The sequence below is a fragment of the Leopardus geoffroyi genome, chromosome D2 (genome assembly GCF_018350155.1).
Source record: "Leopardus geoffroyi isolate Oge1 chromosome D2, O.geoffroyi_Oge1_pat1.0, whole genome shotgun sequence".
Lineage (NCBI taxonomy): Eukaryota > Metazoa > Chordata > Mammalia > Carnivora > Felidae > Leopardus > Leopardus geoffroyi.
The window spans coordinates 41,602,243-41,624,015 of NC_059334.1; the positions used below are offsets into that span (position 1 = coordinate 41,602,243).

Sequence of the window (21,773 nt, forward strand, 5' to 3'; positions counted from 1 at the left end):
AAACAAGTGCACAAGAACTTTTTTTTTTTTAATTTTTTTTCAACGTTTTTTTATTTATTTTTGGGACAGAGAGAGACAGAGCATGAACGGGGGAGGGTCAGAGAGAGAGGGAGACACAGAATCGGAAACAGGCTCCAGGCTCTGAGCCATCAGCCCAGAGCCCGACGCGGGGCTCGAACTCACGGACCGCGAGATCGTGACCTGGCTGAAGTCGGACGCTTAACCGACTGCGCCACCCAGGCGCCCCAAGAACTTTTGTTTAAACTAAAACAGTTGACAATTTTATCTTCACATTTCACACAACAAATGAAAATTGTTTTTTTTGTTTTGTTTTGTTTTTGTTTTTGTCCCACTACTTCCCTACAAAACCTATTCTCTGTTTGATAGGAAGGGGGACAAATTTTCCTTGTCATGCTGTTAGAAAACATCCAGAGTCACAGCACCATGATCTCCTGGTAAAGAACAAGTAATGTAAAATGAATATAAAGAGGGCCCCCTCTCTTCTTATCTGTCTGGTCAAGTCATTCCTGGCTGAGTGGGCACCATCATGGGACTGGCGGGAGGTCTCATCATGAGGGTGCCGAGGCATCATTGGCACATGGCCTCCCACAAGAGGCCTCATTCCAGAAGCAGGTCCCACTGGCATCATCCCAGGAGGAGGAGGGCCCATTGTGGGCATCATGGGAGGGCCCCCATAACGGGTGCTAGCATCATACCAGGGCAAGGAGGACCCGCAAGATGTGTGAGGTGGGATCATGGCCCCTCCAGGAGGAGAAGCAGAGAATAGAGTAGGAGGCATCTTTTCATGTTGAAATGCCATGCTTGTTTTGTCAATCAAGCTCTGAGCCTGCTCTTCTATCTGTTTCTGATAGTAGTCTTTTACATTCTTTGTGTTTCCTACCACTTTACTGTGTCTTACAGACGGAGAGTCGTGAGTAAGGTATGTGTTATAGTAAAACTTAGGCGTGTTGCTCTACAGGCACTGGCCACTCCGTCCCTGCACAAGTATTTTTAAGGCAATAATTGACACGTCAGTATACATCAGAAGAGTTGCGTATGCGTGTGTGTGTGTGTGTGTGCGTGTGTGTGTACTTCTCATTTCATTACATAGAATATTTTAAAGATGCGTGCTCAAGAGTTGATATTTGATAAAATTAATGATTTTTACTACTACATCAAGGACATTCCTAAATGGAAATGTCCCCCAGCGAAAGGACATAGCAGTGAAGAATATTATTAATATTAATACAAATGAATTTTACTGCCTTGATTTGCAGCGACCAGTTTTATCAGACATTGCTTTTACAGTATCAATGCAAACCTCATAGAATCTCTAAAAGGTTCTTGCAGACCACACTTTGAGAGCTGCTCGTTTGAGCTACTATAACAAATATACCCAAGATTACAGGGGATCAAAGAAGACAAAAGGGTATTCATTCTTCTAACTGTTTAGAGCAGTGGTTTTCATCGAGGGGCAAACTTGACCCAAGTATTTGACAACATCTGGGGAAATTTTTGGTTGCCACAACTAGGGAAAAGGGGAGTCACTGGTATGCAGGAACTCAACTAAACTTTCTGTAGTGCCTGGAATACTGTCTCATAACAAATTATTATTCAGCTCAAAGACAGTAGTTCCAAAGTCCAGCAACTCTGGTCTAAAGAGAGGAGGGCAGGCCTGGAAGATAGTTATATGCTCTACAAGGTTATATAAGGGCAAAGGTTTCTTCTATCTAATGGTTCTGTTATTCCCCAAGGAGTTTTCCTCATTACCAGTCAGACCTGGCTGACCGGAACAACATCTGCTTTCTGCAAGGGGCAAAGATAAGAAGTTGAGGACAAGCAATTGGCTGTTAAGAAAATGATGGGAAAATTGCCCACATCCTTCCAGCTCCTTACAATTCCATTGGCAAGGACTTGGCCAAATGGCCAGGCTGAGACTGTCATGGAGGAGAGGTTTCCATTTAAAAGGGAGGTGCAGACACTGGTTGCTGGGGAAAATTAGCAATAGCCATCATGATAGGGAAATGCTTTAAAACATTTGAAAGGATGCTAAGAGAAGCCAGTGGCCTTAATCACAGAACAATTTAAAGTTCCTGTGTATATATAATAGGAATGGATTTTTAACATATAGAAAACTGAACATAATCCTTGCAGTGTTTTGTAAACATTGAATTTATGAAAATATATTTTGTCATTCTCTTCTGGAGTCAAATTCATTCCTTGGGGACCTAATCAATTGACTTGCCCATAGGAAGAATGTGTTCTTTGGGAGGTCACCAGCTCCAACCAAATGTAAATAAACTGATATCTGACTTGTTTATGGAACTTATCTTCGGGCTTCATTAAAACCCTGCGTTTCTAACTAGAGAAAGGAAAGGGAGACATTGACTTACTGTCAAAACCAACAAGGTCTGGATGAAGGCCCCTTGAAAGTCTCATTCCTGTGAGCTGGTAAACATTTATAGCTAATTTGAAATGAGATGCTTAATTACATAATTTCATTCCAATTAAGCTGCTAATTAATTGACAGGGCATCTTTGAGTGCTTTACACAGTACAAGTAAAAGGCAGCAGCGTCTTGAGCCTATTACCTGTGACCCTTTGGGAGAGATCAGTAAATAACTATTTAAGAGGTTGGAAACAGAGTTTGTTAAAAATGAAAATAGGAGCCCAGCCCAGGGAGATCCACGCCCAAGACCACCTCTGGCTTAGGGTCTTTCAGCTCTCTCCCATCAGACCCCCCCCCACTTTTTTTTTTGAGAGAGAGAGTAATGAAAAGAAAAAAAAAAAAAACAACACCTCTAAATAAGCATTTCTTCTGTGTCCAGCCTTGTGCTAGGAAGTTATACAAGTGATATAAGACATTAAAATGTCCGTCCACTTGCTGTTTTAAGAAATAGGTTTTTTGGGAAGGAGGTAATTAGCTTTACCTTTCTTAACCTCTAATTTACCTTTTCTCTTTCCTGTCTTTCTGCCTCAGCCCCCTAAAACCTCGTCCTGCAGACAGATCAGCCATGTCCAGTTCATCTCTGCAGCTGGAATTAAGTGTTTTAACAGAAAAAGAATTCTAGATTGAAATCAGTTTTTTGAAATAAAAGGCATTATTTTACCACTTGCATTCTCCAGCCTTTTGGACTGGAAAGCTATAATGTAGGAATAAACATGTATTCTTACCCATAGCCATGATATACTTGTTCCTTCACTTGCCTGCACTGACGAAGATATTACTGGAATGTGTCTTTTTCATCAGTTAATACAGAAGCAGAAACCTGTGGGGCAGGCATGGTGGCTGTCTAGCTGCTAAATGTTAGTGTTGGCTCAAGGATCTTTCAGAATCATTTCAGCAGATGCTCAAAGGCTGCGTTATCACATCTTTCCATCTTATAATTGGTTTTATTTTAATAAAGAGTAAAATCAGGTCAAGTGCAGATTTGTCTCCCAACCCAAAGAGTTTCATATGCTTTTCACTCTGTATTTTCACCCAATCTGTAACTGGCAGCATGTCTTTATTTTTTAAGTATTTGAAAAGGTGAGTTTCCTCTCAGATACATCAGTTCCTCTGCATATCTTTAGTTCCCTGTCACTGGATAGCAGCAGCAATTTCGTCACATCGTGTCTAAATGTCTATGTGGGCATGAAATTGTTAGGAATCACCTTAGTGAATAACTGACTCAAGAATTCATTGCTTCAAAACAAGATAATTTCTTTAGCAGAAGCATACAGGACCCCAAAGAGATGTAACTCACACACTTATTAAAGACAGATAGTATCTCACTCCTCTCTCCCTCCTGTCCCCACAAACCTCCTTTAAATCCTCACCAATAAAGAGGCACGCAGTGGGAACCAGAGAAGAAGCATCTTTGCTGTCCTTATCTAAGTGATGGTTAACCTCTCCTTCAGTCATAACTAGTGCTGGAATCATCTTGAAAAGCTCTTTCCCATGGGAAGTGAGGCGACCGTGAGCATCCTGGCATTATATTTCCAGTCCTGGCCACTGAACATCCTGGCATTATATTTCTAGTCCTGGCCACTGACAAGGAAGTTAGGCTGTGATACGCTGAGGTCCACTTCCCCCGGTGCCTCAGAATTTTAACCTGAACCCAACAAACCTGCATGGTGTGTGCTCACATGTTTATTATATATCGAAAGTGGAGTGCAGAGTGGACATGTGGGCATGTGATAAGCAGATATCAGGTTGTGGTCATAATTAAACCCTTTCAACTGTATGGGTACTGAAAGGAATGCTTAATCAGAAATCAGAGGGGTGACCCCATATTTGGATAAGCATTTATGGGCTCATGCAATCATATTATACGTATTATCTATCTATACCTATTACAGACTTTCTGGACATTCAAGTCCCTCTCCCAGGAAACTCCAAGACTTTGGAACACTGGACTTCTGGCTTCGTGAACCTGTTGTTTCTTCACATGGTGGACTCCTTTGTAACATGGGCAATCCCATTGATGAGGACATATGAGGGAAAGAGTAACCATTCTGTCAAGCCCTGGTTTGTCCTTATCTTCAGATCATCGTAAAGATTTTTCCTGATCTTATTTCCATTAGATCAGAACCCAGCCTAGACTCTCATCCAACAAGTAGACTCAGAGACCTTTTGGTAGGTGCTTACTGTAATTCAGTTTCTTTTTTTAATGTTTATTAATATATTTTGAGAGAGAGAGCACGCACGTGTCCGTACATGTTCATTTGAGTGCAAGAGGAGCAGAGAAAGAGGGAGAGAGAGAATCCCAAGCAGGCTCCATGCTGTCAGTGCAGAGTCTAATGCGGGGCTCAATCTCAGGAACCCTGAGATCATGACCTGACCCAATATCAAGAGTCGTATGCTTAGCTAAGCCAGCCAGGTGCTCCCAGTTTATTTTCATAGATTTAATTTTACTTCTCAATCAATAATATAAATTAACAAATAAAAACAAATTCAGAATGTGGATTTTTTTAGATCCCAGGTGTTAAAAATTCCTTGGTGTGCCTATGATGGACCTATAAACCGTATATGAACTTTCATGTTACTAAGGTGATCAGTAGAGATAGTGAAATGAACAAAAAATTGGCTTAACATTCTTAGGTTCTTATTTGCTCTCTTCTTGAGGTGAAACACTTTTAATTGGCTTCTTATGTGCCATTGAGGCATTCTCACCTCTGGATGCTTACATCATGGATATGGAAACTTTATTTATGGTATTTATTAATTTTTAATGGTTATTTTAAATTTCTTGAAACACATTTCAAGATACTTCCAAAATTCATGTTTTGCTATTAATCATCTATGTCCTGAAACTATATTGCTAAATGAAATTTCTTAGTATTTGTTTGAGGACAGAGGAATTAGATTTAGAGTAGGAAGGATAAGACCCAGGATTCTTTATCATCCTTTTCAAACTAGGAACTGTGGTGCTGGATTTTTCTATGGGCTAGAGGGAGGCCTATTTCCTTGCTGGTTCTCTTACATGCTTGATAGCATTATTATTGAGGTTTACTGGATCCCTGTGGAAGCCCATTGTGAAGGTGGCTGAGTGAGTGTTTCAACTCTAGCACATGCCCCAGTTTATTAAAAGGATCATATTCTGTCATTGGCTCCCCTTTACTTAGATGGCATTCCTGAATGTACATTTTCAGAAATTATTTTGAAGATTGAACATCATAAAAAAAGCTATTTTAGGATATTATGTTCGATTTCCAAAAGCAGTGGAATAATCAAGTGAACTAGTTATTTCCATAATGAAATGGCAAATTTTGGAAATGACTAAATTTTACATAAATATAATAGTTTTGAATGGCCTTGTTCATGGGAAAATAAGAAATTATCTCAAAATGCTAATTAGTGTTGAGACCTCCTCTGACCTTTCTAATTTGTCTCTTGTCTACGGTTTCTTTAATAAATGTGTGTATTTTATTTTATTTTTAAAAATTCAACTAAGACTATTCCCAAAGGGGGAAGCAATGTAGCATGCATTTCAGAGCAAGTGCTTTGGAATGCACGCCATTGCAGGCTGGGTTCCCACAGACAAAACCCCTTTGCCCAATAAGGCGGTGGGGGGGTGGGTAAAAATACCTACCTCATGATGTTGCTGAGAGGGTCGCATTCAAACATACTCAGAGACCTTAGTACTTTTGTCTCTAAAATAATATCAAGTATCACTTTCATATTATCATTAATAAATGTATTGTTTTCCAAGATGAAGAATAAAAAAACCCCCAAATTTGGAACATCCGCATAAGATTAATAGAAAACATTTTTACTATTACGGTTATAACCACCAGTTTTTATCTAAAATAGGTGATTAACGCTCTTTCTTTTAAGCATTTAGTGAAACTTAAGGTATTTTCCTGTATGCAAAGTTGATAATAGTTTTATTTTCTTTTTTAATCATCCAAAGTAGCCAAATTTCTTTGGAATACAGATAAAAAGATATTATTCTTGCTTCCATATGTGTACAGGTATCACTTATTCATTTTTTCCCTGAAATTAAAGAAATGGAAAGTTGGGAGTCACTGGTTTCACTCTTCAATGACAAGTTTTCCACTTACTGTGTAGGACCTTGAACAAATCCTACCTCTCTGTGCTGCTGGACCAGTAAGGGAGCTTTCAGCTGCTAAGTAGATTAAAAAACCCTGAAAATGCCTTCAACAATAGCACATCAGAGGCAGAATAGGTCCAGAGTTGCTCTATTCAGTGGCTCACCAACAGTATCTAAGATCTCTCCAACCATCTGTCCTGCCATCCTCAGTATCTCAGCTTTGTTCTCGTTTCCCCATCATGCACACATGTTGGCCCTACAGGACCAGGCATTACACACAGATATGACAAAATCTCAGAGAGGAACAATGAAAATGTCATTTCTGTTGTATCCTTCATAACACTGAGAAACTCTTTCCCACGAATCCTCACCCCCAGGATTTCCCAGACATGACATTGGTTATAAGTGGGTCACTTGTCACCCCAACCAGTGACTGGCAAGTGTAGTGCCATTGCTGTAGTTGGCTAAAGCAGAATGAGACCCTCTGATTGGTTAGACTGATCTGGATTTGCCCCTGAACTAGAGACAGTGGGCCCTTCCCTGAAGGCTGGATATATGGATAAAATTTTGTTCAAGAGTAAATGGACTTAGGTAACAGTGCACAGTATCTACTAAGCCTTGGGAAATACCAATTCTATCTAGGTCACAGTATTTTTTTTAATTTGAATTAATTAAATAATGGCAGTACTTATAACCAGGCCCATGGCTCTCAAATAAACAACAACGCTTTGGGGATGAGTTTAAGGCTTAGCCAATTATGTTTAAGTATAACCCTAGGCTCTCCTTCACCTGTGTTCCCACTGTTCAGCTAGGGCTCATAGGGTTCATCACTCACTCATTGCCATAGCTCTTACATTGTTGTCTACACTGATGTCCATGATAATCACATTCCAACTCCATGTGATGGTGAAAGGCACAAACTACATGACTTCTAATCCCCTTTCTTCTTTAAATTCTTTAAATTTTCCAGGAGCCATTAATGAGGTAGGGAAAAACACACTATCAAATATCTACACCAGCAAGATTCATTTGATGAAGGGACTCCACAAAAGGCAAGTTTATTCATGTTGTAAAACTATCATGGCTTCCTTCTTCCTGAACATGTACAAGGAGAACTCAAAAGGCTTCTGGGTTAGCGTGAATGCTTTCTTACCAAACACTCTTTTCCCCCCTTGTTCTGGCCAGTCTGGGGGAAATATGTTATGCAAATGTGATCCACCAAGAAGGATTGATTTGTTGAGGCCTCCACTAGTACCTATTTTCTGAGGCCCTAGGATTTGTTTCCTGGCTGCCTCTGGTCCTGTGGTTGAGGCTTATTGGCAATTCAGTCCTAACACAAGAGCACTTTCCCTTTTTTTTTCTTGGGCTTGATTTCCCATTGCATTTATCTGCTTCCGTCAATGCAAAATACTGAAAGGTTCAAATTGATTTTCCTTCTCGAAACATGAAAGGTCTGTTTTTCAAACTTCAGTATTTCCTAAGGAAATATCTCTGATCAATATGTGCAAGAATTAAAGAGAAACTCCAAACACCCCCTTCTGATTGTCAGTAACTCAAAGCAACCTGTTTACCCACTTGGATCCTTCCCAGCAGAAAACGTTAACAATTGTAATTATCACCATTATGCAGTATGTTCAATTGTACAATCAATATAATTGCCAAATGGAAATTATACAATAAATATAATTGCTGCTTTACTCCTGTGCAGTATTTCACTGGCACTTCACATTTATTTTGTCCTTTAATTAGTAACAGGTGTAATTACAGGACTGTGTTCAGAGCTGAAGCTGAGTAATTGGCATGAGTGGGCACAGGGTTTGGCTATTGAGAGGGGGCCCGCATGACTCATTCTCTGCTGGGATTGCCTGAGGACACCACACGGCCCACTGAGCAGCCCAAAGTCATGCTGACCTGTGGACGCTTTTGGTATAAACTCTAGGTCAAGGATGCCCTGCAGCCCCTGAGACACGCTATTTTGCCACCCTTGTCTCTTGACTTCCAGCACCCCGTTGTACCTATTCTTTGTCTATCTAGATGAATGTATCCATTCATTCATTCAACAAGTATTTATTGAACACTGATTATGTGTCAGGTACTATTCTATGTGTAGGAGATATTCAGGCAAGAGAGCGGCACAAAGCTTACAATCTAGTGGATAAAAGCAGGGACTACACACCCACCCACCCACACACACACACACACGCACACACACACAAAACAAACCAAGAGATAAGAAATTTATAGTGATAAGGGCTAGGAAGATAGACTACTGTAACATAAGAATGTGTTTTGGGGCGCCTCGGTGGCGCAGTCGGTTAAGCGTCCGACTTCAGCCAGGTCACGATCTCGCCGTCCGTGAGTTCGAGCCCCGCGTCGGGCTCTGGGCTGATGGCTCAGAGCCTGGAGCCTGTTTCTGATTCTGTGTCTCCCTCTCTCTCTGCCCCTCCCCCGTTCATGCTCTGTCTCTCTCTGTTCTAAAAATAAACGTTGAAAAAAAAAATTAAAAAAAAAAAAAAAAAAGAATGTGTTTTGACTAGGTGGTCTTTCCCAGACATGACATTTGACTTGAGGTGTTAATGATGAGGCAGGATGTTTGGGCAGAGGTTGTGGCAACTGCAGAGACTCTCAAGGGGAACAAGCTTAGGAGAAGGTCCATAGTGTTCAGGGGGTGAGGAGGAAAGAGAAAAAAAGAGAGACAGAGACAGAGAAAATGTGAAATGTACTGGAAGAAATCGATAGAAATGGTTTAAATCTTAGAGGGTCTTTAAATCATAATAAAGGATTTGATATTCTAAGTGCAATGGGAATCTGGTGGAGAGTTGGTTGCAGTGTAGTGGCACCCCTTGATTTACATCTACCATTCTACCTGCTGTTTAATAAGATACATTATAGAGGAGTAAGCATTGAAGGAGAGCAGATGGAGGAAACACCAGGTAGGAGTTGCTGGTTGCTCAGGCAAGAATGGTACCGCTGGAGGTGGAAAGACTATAGTGATTAAAAATATATGTCTTTTGAAAGGTAGAGTTGCCGTTGCCTGCTGATGGAGTTGGTGTGAATGATGAGACAAAAGACTGAAATCCTGAATGGCTCTAGGCTTTTGGCTTGGAACTAACTGAGACGGGGAAGTCTGGGGGAAACAAACACACCAGTTTTAAGAGTAGGACAACAAACGGGTTCCATTTAAAATGCCATTGGACATCCAGGTAGATAGTTGGATAAACACCCTGAAGGGAGTAGTCATTACTGTAGATCTAAATATGAAACTCAGTAGTATTGAGATGGAATTATTCATGGACCGGGATGCAGTAAACATCAGAGACAGAAGGCAGAAGAGGTCCCAGGATTGAACTGTGAGCAGTTGCAACATTTAGAAGTTCCATAAATGAGGAAGAATAAGCCAAAAAAATTTCAGAAAGAGCTGCCAGTGAGGTACAAGGAAAACCAGGCAACTCTGGATGCTACTCCATCCAAGAGAGGATAAGAATAGAGGGCTTAACTATGTGAGATACTGCTAACATGCTAAGATGAAAGCAAAAACGTGGTCTTTGGATTTGGCAATGTGGAGGCTGCCATTGACCTTGCCAGAACAATTTTAGTGGAATGACTAGGATGCAAGAATATGTGTGGGTTGAAGATAAAATGTGAGCTGAGGAAATGCAGCCAGCGTGCACACATGACTTTTGGGGAGTGCTATGACAAAGAGCAAGAAACCCAGCTGTAGGTGGAGGGGCACCAGGGTCAAAGAAAGGCTGCTGGATATTTTTATATGTGGAAAAGGATGCAGAATGAGAAATGGATGCTACAAGGTGGGAGGTAAATTTCTATGTGAACAAAGTCCTTGAGTAGATGAGACGTGAAATCCAGAATCTAAGTGAAGGGACTGCCTCCAACAGGAACAGAGGCTTGTGTTCCTTGTGATAAGAGGGAAAGCGAGAGTGTGGGCACAGATTCAGGAAGGTCAGTCCATGTGGTAGTGGGAGGACTGTCGCTGCCTCCCAGGAGTTCGTGATCTGAAGGAGAGAGACACATCGTGCACATCTCCCTGCATGAGTCAGAGAGAGGTCTGAATGCAGAGAAGTGAGTGCTGTGGGAGGGCAGCGGTGGGAGGAATTATCCTGTAAAGTTTGATAGAGGAGGTAGTGTTTGGCTTGACTCTTTAATAATACATGTAATTATATACTGTTATTTGACTAAGATACCAACAAATTTTAGGGCACTGTCTCTAGAAGACCCCCTGGTTAAGAGTTCTTTTATCAAGGAAGACCCAGGTTGATCTCTCATTCCCAGTGATACGATCACTAAGATCCTGAGACACTGCAGCCCCTCTCAGGTATCACCGCCTTCTCAGGTGCCCTGTTTTCCTTTGAAAATTTCTTCTCTCCTCAGTCTTTGGCCAAGTTTTAATTATCTTTCAAGGCCAAGTTGAAGTGCTACTTCTTCCAGAAAGCCTTCCCAATTCATCGCCAATCCCCTTATCAATTTAGGTCAGTTTCCTTCCTGTATGTAGGTGGGGCAGGGAGAAGGATTCCCATCTTGTGGATGTGTCAGGATGGGTGTGGTCCAATCCATGTGGTTGAAAGAGAGGGGCCCATGTAGGAACCACTCCAGAGCTCAGGTGAGAGAGAGCTTAGAGCTCCAGAGGGCTCAGTTGAAGGCTGCCAGAACGGGACAGTGTTTGCAATCTTGGAAAAAAAGTTCTGTTTGTGTTTCTTTGTACAGATGCAGTAGAGTCTAGCCTTGTACTTGACTTTGGTGAAAGACCATACTTCTGCTTATGATCAAATAAAAAGACAATTAAGCATCACCAGGAAAACCCTCAGTTTAGAGGTCAAAACCCACTTGATGGCCAAGTACAGCTCATTTTGGGTTGGACTCAAAGACTATCAGCACCACCTCCACAGCACAGGGATGGAGCTTTGTTATGAGTGTGGTCTCTGTTAGGAGTGTGTACAGGGCAGCACATTTGTCCTCATTATATCCTGAAAATAGAGCCTTAAACCACCGAGAAAGGCTACAGCTCTTTACCTGAATATGGCGGCAGGATAATGCTTCCTCCCTGACTCGCCACGAGATGCCCTCAGAACCTATGAATATGTCATGTTGCATAGCAAGAGGTAATGAGGTAATTAAAGTTGCTTGGTAATCCCCTGATACTGAATGGAGACATTTTCCTTGATTTTGCCTGGGACCATTGCAGTCACAAAGGTGCTTCGAACTGGAAGAGGGAAGCAAGAAAGTCTATGTCAGAGGGATACAACCTGAAAAGGACTTGACCAGCTGTTGTTGGCTTTGAAGATGGAAAGCAGCCATAAACTAAGGAATGCAGGCTGCCTCTAGAAACTGAAAAAAGCAAGAAAAGGGATATGACCCTAGAGCCTCCAGAAGGGACACAGTTCTGCCGACACCTTGATTTTGGTTCAATGAGACCTGCCATGGATTTGTGACTTTCAGGATTATTAAGATAATAAATCTATGTGTTTTAAACCACCAGGTTTATGGTGACTTGTTATAGCAGCAATTGGAAATTAAGGCACGCTGTGGTGAGCCTCTATGCCTGAATCTGAAAATGCATGGAAAACCCATGTAGAGTACCAGAGTATAAGTAGGTGACAAGGTGAAAAACCCAGGAGTCATATAGAAAATGTTTTGCATTATTATAATAGCACCCTTCCAAGTAAGCCAGTACTGAACACTTAGCAGTTTTAAAACATAAGGCCCCAGAGACGGTTTCCTCTGCTTGACAATGGGGGTAGTAACAAATTCATACGTTGTGGAGGAGATGGGAATAAGATGATGTACTCGAAGCAATTTGGTGAACTCTCATTTTCCCCTCAAATCTCTGGGAGAATTTTGACCAACTTATGTGGTATTAGAATGCATACTGGCCCAAGAGACAGAAGACCTGGGTTCATGTCTCAGCTTCACCCTCTGTGAACTTCTGCAACCCATTTAGCCTTTTTGGAGGCTTGGTTATGTCATTGGTAAAATACAGATATTACGGCCTATTCGTCTTTGCTAAAAGATAATGATAAAAGCAGGTGTACTTTATACATCATGAAACACTGCACATGCAAAGAATTATCATTATTAGTAATAAATGTCACTGTGCCTTGGCCTTATTCTTGGTCGACATATGGTCAGATTCCTTCTGACCATTTAGAAGATCAAATGTTACTCTTTTCTAAATGAGCTACAGTGAGTAGGTGATAAGAGGGTGAAGAGCAGGTATGAATTTATCCATAGAATCAGAGGTCCTTTCTCCAGCCACTGGGTCCAGAAATCATTCCCTCTCTGGACTGAGTTGTCCAGGTTTTAAGACAACCCCAGCAGTTTTTAGTAGAAAGGTTCTTGAGAATCTTCTTCCGTATTTTGATTGATTTCTGGACAAGTTCATTCAGCTCTGTGACTCAGGGTCCCAAACCCAATTCCCTGAGCTGTACAGTAAATAGAAATAGATGTCAAAAGTTCCTGGGTGTCAAAGAATGCATCTTACGCTAATGTAAGGAAATTCTGTCTATCTTGAAAAGGGGGCCGTGAATCCAGAAGTAAAGACAGCAGTGGCCTACTTGACTTCACCAAACTTCAGGGAGGCAGAAACAATTTTGCCTTCACAATTTTGCACAGCAGCGATCACATAGTAAATGCTCAGTGAATGAGTGAATGTCTCTTTTTCTATTATATAAAGGAAATCTGCCCTTTTAAAAAAAATATATGGGTCTTCTTCTTTTCAAGGAACTTGGTGAGTTCAGTGAGTCAACTTGGCTCTTTGAGTTTTCTTTTCTGTGATAAGAAGGCTCCAGAGTGCTTTCTGTGTGGAACTATGTGCCAGGCACACAGCCCTCCTACACAAGACCAAAAATTATTCTGCAAAGAAGGAAAATATGTAAAATTTGGTTTTATATATAAAGTGCTGGGAATAGTGTATGGAACACAGTACCATGTATTTGCTGTTTTTATTATTCTCTATGATCTTGTGTGGGCTTATTCAAGTTCTGATTGATAATTTTACTATAAAGCCATGTTCTGAATATGATCTTTTCCCCCCAAAAAAGCCACGTTCTTTTTTCCCCAAAAGGTTATGCCATGCTTATAATCAGAAGGAAAGTATATTATCCTAGATAAACAACACTGGATCCAAAAGGCTCAGGAAGGACCATTAATATTCATCTAAGATAATACTAGAAAAAGAAAAGTTGTTCTAGAACTTAATTCCTGATAATTTGAGAAGCAAAAAGATGCTCTTGAGATCTTTAGAGTGTTCATGTTTTCCTTTTTAGAAAAAGAAGTCTCTAATTCTTTATTCCTCAAATGTGCAATTATTATGAGCAAAGCAGAAGTAATAACTAAACTGTTCATTGATATAACCATTTTGTTTAAATTGCTCTTGAAATCTTAAAGTATTATTCATAATATTAAAGTGATGTAGTCTGATCAAAAGAGAGGACATTTAATTAAAAATATGTAAAGCATCTAGAGTTGAAAATCAATGAATATTTTGTACACAGTAACTGATGTTACCTTATGAAAATAAAATCTTACCTACTTGTTCCATTAAAAACCTCTGCTTCTAATCACTTAGCTATCACTAGGCTATCACTTCGCTCTCACTTCATATTCATTGAAAATATGGGACAGGAAATCCTGAAAACATTAGCTGAAGAAACACACAGCTTATCTGGCTACTTTCATGATTTTTCAAATGCAATATGGAAGAAAAAGATATATAAAAGCTATTTCCCAGGGGTTGCAGATCAAACAAAGGGCAGATTTTTATCTTTCCAATAGTTCCTAGGGGGAAAAACAAAATAAAAGATGGTTTAGAAAAAGAGAATAACATTTGTAATTCTTGGCTCTCTTATGAGTAAGAAAGTAGAGAAATTCTTGACAGATAGGTAACAATACCACATGTGCTATTAATACTGGGATATATTTCCAGTGTGCAGTTCAGATAAGCAGAGGAGATTTTAAAACCTCAAACTTCTTATACCATCATTCCTTATCACCTACATTATTTGGGGAAAGGCCATATTTCTATCTGAGGTTAAAAATAAAGTGTTGGTTCATTCATTTGTTTGCTAGTTCATTCATTTACTCTTTCTTCTAGTTCGAGTTTCAGAATATTAGTGGGGTATCAGAGCCTTTTCCTAACTGTAATACACTTCACATAACTTAAGAAAGGATAAGTAAGGGTATATACTAATTATGTAACTAGTCTATTAATTTGTTCATATTTTCTTTAAAGTCTAGTATGTCGTACAATGCCAAGCTTCTCAAGCCTAAACCAAAACCATGAAACAGATTTGTAGAACCTTCTGGAATCTTCTCTCTAATTCTAGTATGTTGGTTGTAGCTGTGCTTAGTTCTCCACATTTGGACATGTTCTGGGACCTGATTCACTGAATATAGTTGATAGTCTAAATACGTAGGTTGGGAAATGCTTTCATATGAACATTTAAATGAACAGATAAACCAGTCTATCTTTTAATACACCAATTTGTTTATGTAAATGTATATTTGAGACCCTTAAAACCACTTTTCTTACATAGAAGTTACTTTTAGGTATTTTATGTAAAACCTGATTTTCTCATCTATTGCGCTTGTGCTAATGTGTACTTGTTCAGACAACAAAGACAGTGATTTCTTACCTGGCAGGGTGAGGTCTGTCATGTAATATTAGGACCACTGCATATAAAAACAGGATTGAGATGGGGGTCAAGGAAGCGATCTGTATCTGCTGCCCATAACATTACAAGCTTTGCTGTATTAATCTAGTTTCCAAAACATTCCTCCCTTCCCCTTCCCCTTCCCCTTCCCCTTCCCCTTCCCCTTCCCCTTCCCCTTCTCTTCCCTTCCTCTTCCTTCCTTCCTTCCTTCCTTCCTTCCTTCCTTCCTTCCTTCCATTGTCTTTTTTTCAAAAAGTTTAAAGACAAGTGCCAAGAATCTTGGTTATTGGATATGTATGTCTGCATGTGTATGTGGAGATAGAATACAGAAAAGAGCATACTCCTGTCATGGCATTTATGAAATTAATTGCGGTGGTTGGTTTATTCCCTAAGCCTTAGTTTCCTTATCTGCAAAATGGGGCTAGAAAGTTGAAAAGGCGAGGGGTGCCTGGGTGGCTCAGTTGGTTAAGTGTCTGACACTCGGCTCAGGTCATAATCTCACGTTTCTTTGGTTTGAGCCCCATGTTGGGCTTTGCATTGACAGTGTGGAGCCTGCTTGGGATTCTCTCTCTCCCTCTCTCTCTGTCCTTCCTCTGCTCATGCTGTCTCACTCTCTCTCAAAATAAATAAATAAACTTAAAAAATAAAAAAAGAAAGTGAAAAAGGGAAGTGCATGGATATGTCCCCAGAAGCTCCAGAGGGACGCATAGTTCTGCTGACACCTCAATTTCCTTGTTTTCAAAAATGTCAGGAACTCATGTAGGTGCAGGACCTATCATAGGGAACACAGTAGATTACAGAAATGATGACGTTGTGCATTCTTAGCTCTGTGCTTCTACGATTCACCCTGTATGAATACAGTTGGCGCTGGTGTTGTGGTTGGTGGTGTTGGTGGCACAGCATCTATAGCAGCTGCACCAGCAGCAGCTCAGGAACACTGGCCCTCATACCAGAGAGGGTATTTCTTGACACACTGATATTCACTTCTAATTCCCTGTGCCCACCCAGTACGCAGCACTGAGCAGCTATTCACATACTTGTTAGAGGGAGCCATTGATTATATCTGTTCGTAGATAATTTTGTAATTAGCAAATGGAGAAGGGCAGAAAGAGGGCTAGGCCGAGGACCATGTGATGAGATTACTCAGCGTTCTGCTTATTTCTCGCAAGGAATGAAAGATTAGGGAAGTAGGAGGAGAGGAGTGGGGTGGATTTCTGACATTAGCTGTCAGATACTGCGTATCAACTGTGTGATCTAATTCTGTCTTTACAGCTGTCCTGTGAGGAAATGAGAATAGAGAAGCTAAATGACTTTTCCAGTGTCACACAACTAGTATAGTGATGGATTTAAAAATGGAATTGGGCCTGTTAGTCTCCAAAGCCCTTTGTTTTTCCTTATCCCCTGAAGTAAGCTGATAACTTCTTTTTGAAGTAAACTAACAGTCCGAATTCAGGGTTGAGAGCTTTAGGGAAAGGCCTTGCAATATCCATGTCCTGTTGCCACTGAAGAAAATAATAATAAAAAAAAGGATATCAATTTCATATTCAACTGAGCCAAGTTCAGTTTCAATTAAACAGTCTGAACTACAGGGCTGAGGTCCAGGGTGGACAGCTCCAGCTTGGCAAGATATGCTTAGGGTTGTGGGTGCTTGAGCCAGAATGGTTTGCAAAAGGACCTAGACTCCATGGTCAGAAGACCTAGCCTACTTTCCTAGAGGGAAGAAGTTTAACAAATAGGATTTTTGATAGTACTTTAGCCAAAAGTTATTGGTATCTTAATATTGTTCAAAATGGTTTTGATTTCTCATAAGAAGTCAAATCATGAGTTATCTGAAATCATTTTTGTCATGAACTGTCCCTTCTTCTTTGTGGTGTTTGAATCAGCTCTCCAGGATTTCCAGGTGTATACTTGACATTGAAAAAAAACTCAATAAAATGTACTTAAGGAGATCAACTAACTTCTTAAAGAATAGTGACTATTTTGAAGGCAGGCTTTGAAATATGGTTATTGAGAGAAAAACCTTCAATTAGGATTGAAAAAAGCTGGCTTTTTCAGCAGGGAACTGGTAAAGGAGGTGCTTTTAGAAGAGCAGTGTAAGAAGGAAACATTGATGGGGTGCCTGGGTGGCTCTGACAGTTAAGCAGCTGAGTCTTCATATTGGCTCAGGTCATGATCCCAAGGTTGTGGGATTGAGCCCCATGATCGGCTCTGCACTGAGCCTGTTGGCTGTTTAAGATGATCTCTCTCTCCCCCTCTCTCTCCCCACCCTTGACTCCTCTCCCCCAGTTGTGTGTGTACTTTCTCTCTCTGTCTAAAATAAAAAGAAAAGAAAAGAAAAGAAGGAAACATAAACATAATCATCTAGCATACCTTTGAAAGGAAACTATTATGAGAGGGTAACTATAGAACCACTCTCAGCAGGTTTTTCCGAGATATGTATTGTGTCTTTTCTTAAAGAGATCCAAAGTATATTAAACTTCATATAAATTCAACATTAATTCATTTATTCACCCAGTGTCTAGTATATAAGAAATTATATTCAGATTTGCTAAGGATTTAGAGAATAGCAAGATATAAGTCATATTCCATAAGAACATAAAGCTTACAGACAAAGATAATTAATATACGCTCATTAATATAGCAGTAAAGGAAGGGGAAAAAGGTGAACGAAGACATATTTTTGAAGACTTAGTATGCTACATAACAGGTATGTAAAGTTGTTTTCATTTTATTTTTTAATTTTTCTTTCTTTATTTATTTTGAGAGAGAGAGAGAAAGGGAAAGAGAGAGCCAGCACATGCATGCACAGCCTGAGTGGGGGAGGGGCAGAGAGCGAGGAAGACAGAGAACCCCAAGCAGGTTCTGCACTGACAGCACAGAGCCCCAATGCAGGGCTGTAACTCATGAACCAAGAGATCATGACCTGAACCAAAATCAAGAGTTGGAGGCTGAACTAACTGAGCCACCCAGGCACTCCTGTATGACTTCGTTTATATGAAATATCCACTCTGATTTGCACATACTGAACCAGCCCTGCAGCCCAGAAATAAATCCCATTTGATCATGGTGAATGATTCTTTTAATGTACTGTACTGTTAGATTCCATTTGCTACCATTTTGTTGAGAATTTTTGCATCTGTGTTCATCAGGGATATTGGCCCGTAGGCTTCTTTTTTAGTGGTGTCTTTATTGGGTTTTGGCATCAGGGTAATGCTGGCCTCATAGGATGAATTTGGAAGTTTTCCTTCTTTTCCTGTTTTTTTTTTGAAACAGTTTGAGAATAGGTATTAATTCTTCTTTCAGTGGTTGATAGAATTTGCCTGTGAAACCATTTGGCTGTGGACCTTTGTTGGGATTTTTTTGATTACTGACTCAATTTCTTTGCTGGTTATACAGCTGTTCACATTTTCTGTTTCTTCCTGTTTCAGTTTCAGTAGTGTGTATGTTTCTAGGAATTGATCCACTTGTTCTAAGTTGTCCAATTTTGTTGGCATATAGTTGTTCATAAAAATCTCTTATAATTGTTTATATTTATGTGGTGCTGGCTGTTATATCTCCTGTCTCATTTGTGATTGAGTTTTTTCTCTTTATTTTATTTTTTTTTAATTTAAATTTAAGTTAGTTAACATACAGTTTAGTCTTAATTGTTTTCGTTTTAAAGAAGAAGACATGCAGGTTTAGATGATTTTTGTATTTTGCCCAAGTTCACACTTATATCTGAGTATAAGACTCAGATTTAACTTATTCTCATTTCAAAACCAGTGTTGCATCCATTAAGCCACTTAAGTCACATAAAACAGTTATTCAGAGGAATTGAGGAAGAGTTAACATTTGATATGTACATTGGAGGTAGAGTTGTGACAAATGGAATTTTAGAGTGTGGTCACTCAAGGGCGGTGGCTTCTTGGGGTGAGGAGCAAACAAAGGGGGATGTGGATCTTCATCAGTTTTCCCCTGAGTGACTAGTTTTTGAGAAACTGAAGGAAAACAAATACAAATGTCAAAGTTACCTTCAGGTTCATTGCCCACTTTTGAGAGGACAGTTCCACACACACCTGTCTATGTCCTTCAGTCAATGAACAGTTGCTACCAAGTGAACTGACATTCTTTTATATTGTGCAAATCCTGTTGTCATTGCTTGGAAACCATGTTGTCTACATATGTCCAGACAGAGCTAAATTTCTCTTCTTCAGAGTGCCTTAATTGAATTTATATGAAGTAAAATATACTTTGGATTTCTGTAAGAAAAGACACTTAATACATATCACAGAAGAAAATCTGCTGAAAGTGGTTCTATAGTTACCCTCTCATAATAGTTTCCTTTCAAAGGTAGGCTGGGGGATTATGTTTCCTTCTTACATTGCTCTTCACAGTGCTCTGTAACCATTGTTCGAGTCAAAATCAGTAGCTTAAATGTTAAAATCTCTACCTAAGGGGATGATAGATTCCTGTTTTTTACTGAAGCCCCTTTTATATATGAAAAAAGCATAGTATTTATTATAAGAGGGATGGACAAGATGGATCTGACTAGAAGGAAAACATATGTTGTAAGAATTACTGAATGCTATTAGATAATAGAAAAACTCATTCCTAAAAGTCCCTTAGCTCAAAGCACATTAATGGACAACATGCTGTTCATTTATTTGATATGTGATATACACATAGGGTGATGTGTTAGATTAGATGGAGTCACGATGAGGAGGACATAAATGTCAGGGTGAAGATGTTGGATTGCCATGGAATCATTTTATTATTTTGAATAGAGAAAATAATAATGGCAACTGTGCTTTAGAAAGACCATCTGTGACTCATATGTAGAATGGATTATGAAAAGAGTGAAGGCAGAGACACCATCCAGGAGGCTGTTGCAAAAGTTCAAGCAAAGCTAGGAGAATGTCAGATGAAGTCCGTGGTGATGGCAAAGAAGAGCGGGAGTTGGATTCTGGTAAGGATTCCATTTCTACAGAAGGGGGCAGCAGATTAGAAATTGAGGTAAGGCAGAAGAAAACATCAAAAAGGCCTTTCAGTATTTGAGTTTTAGAAATGCAGCCTGGTTTATAATTGATACTAGGACATGAAAGTGGCTTACTCTCCTCTACAGAGTAATGGCATGATGTAGTTACTGTGGAAGTTCTGCTCACTGTTTTTGGAGACACTTTTATGTGGTAGCATTGCTTAGCAATGTGACTTTGTGTGCAAATCAAGAACATATCCATCTTTCACCAGTGGCCAACATTAACAAAGGTCATAAGAGATATATCAAATCAGTCGGCAAAATTAATAAATTATAATGCAAATAAAATAATGAATGCATATCTGTTTAGCCCCCTATTTCCCTTTAGGTTGTACCACCACGGTAAGTCAAATCTTAAGAGTCGAAAGCAGAATATTCCTTGGTGAACAAGGAATCAGAACAATGAAAGTTGAATGGGCCACATATTTAACAATAGCTAGGTACATTCATATGCCCATAGAAATGACCTTGCCAGGATGACAAACAACTGAAATCTCTCTATCAGGGCTCCATTTTTCCTGCATTGGTCAGGATTGGCTGGGTATGACATGGAAATAAGTAAGTCTGAATCTTAATGGTTTAAAACTAGAAAAATTCTTTGTTGCTGAAACCACATGTCCATTGCACATTGGCTCTCTGCCTGGTCCCTGTTATATTCACGCCATGATTAGAGTGAGGGAAAGCCTCTATCTAGATCACTGCTGGTTTACAGTGGCAGAGAAGAGACACATTCAACTTGCATACCCACTTTAAAGTTGTCACAAAGGACACATCACTTCAGCCCTTATTCCATTAGACATAGCAAGTATTATGTCCTCTCCTGAGTTCAGGCAGGCGGGGATGAATGAGAATGACTCTCTCACAGGGCACTAGAATATTTAGCATTCTGCAGTGCCGTCTACTGCACTAGGTCAGATTTAGATGACAACCAAACTTTCAACTCTGATTTCTTTTTCCTTATTTGACTAATCCTTTCATTGAATATTTTAATGCATGGAAATACCAATGCATCAATCAAGCTACAATAAACTCTTTCTGGAGTGAGAAATTTTCAAACTTTTAAGAATAGCATTGTGTATCTCTGCTTTGATTCATTAGAGTTGACTGGTTCATTTCTAAGACAATGCTCTTATATTTTGGAATCCACCTCACTGCATATAACTCATGTATTTATAGGAACCTTATAGAATCTGAGGCACAGACAGGATATACAAGCTTTATATTAGTCAAAACAACTGTCATTAGTTTGTAGTAAGTGGCCCTAAAATATCAGTGTCTTAGTACAAGGAAGTTTTCTTGGTCACATCATAGTCCGATGAGGGTCTGGTAGTTCTCTTTGGTGGCTCTCTTCTGGAAAGATACCTTCTATTTGTCACTGTATCCACTCTTTCATATTCTCCACCTTGGCGTGTATCTTGAGACCATCCTAACTAGACTCCATTGGTGGGCCCTTTGCTGTCTGTTATTGATTGGGTTGAGCCAATGGAGGACAACAACAGGAGACAACTGAAGAGCAGGAGGAAGGACTGGATAGGGGTGTGTATGTGTGTAGTGCTCTCTC

At 39.8% G+C, this 21,773-nt stretch overlaps 1 protein-coding gene and 1 pseudogene across 10 annotated transcripts in view; one reads left to right on the forward strand and one right to left on the reverse strand.

The window, feature by feature from the left end:
• NRG3 (neuregulin 3) overlaps positions 1–21,773 on the forward strand; it is a 1,060,953-nt gene that overhangs the window by 307,027 nt on the left and 732,153 nt on the right. The gene's annotated exons all lie outside the window — the stretch shown is intronic.
• Positions 505–19,585, reverse strand: LOC123577560 (annotated as a pseudogene).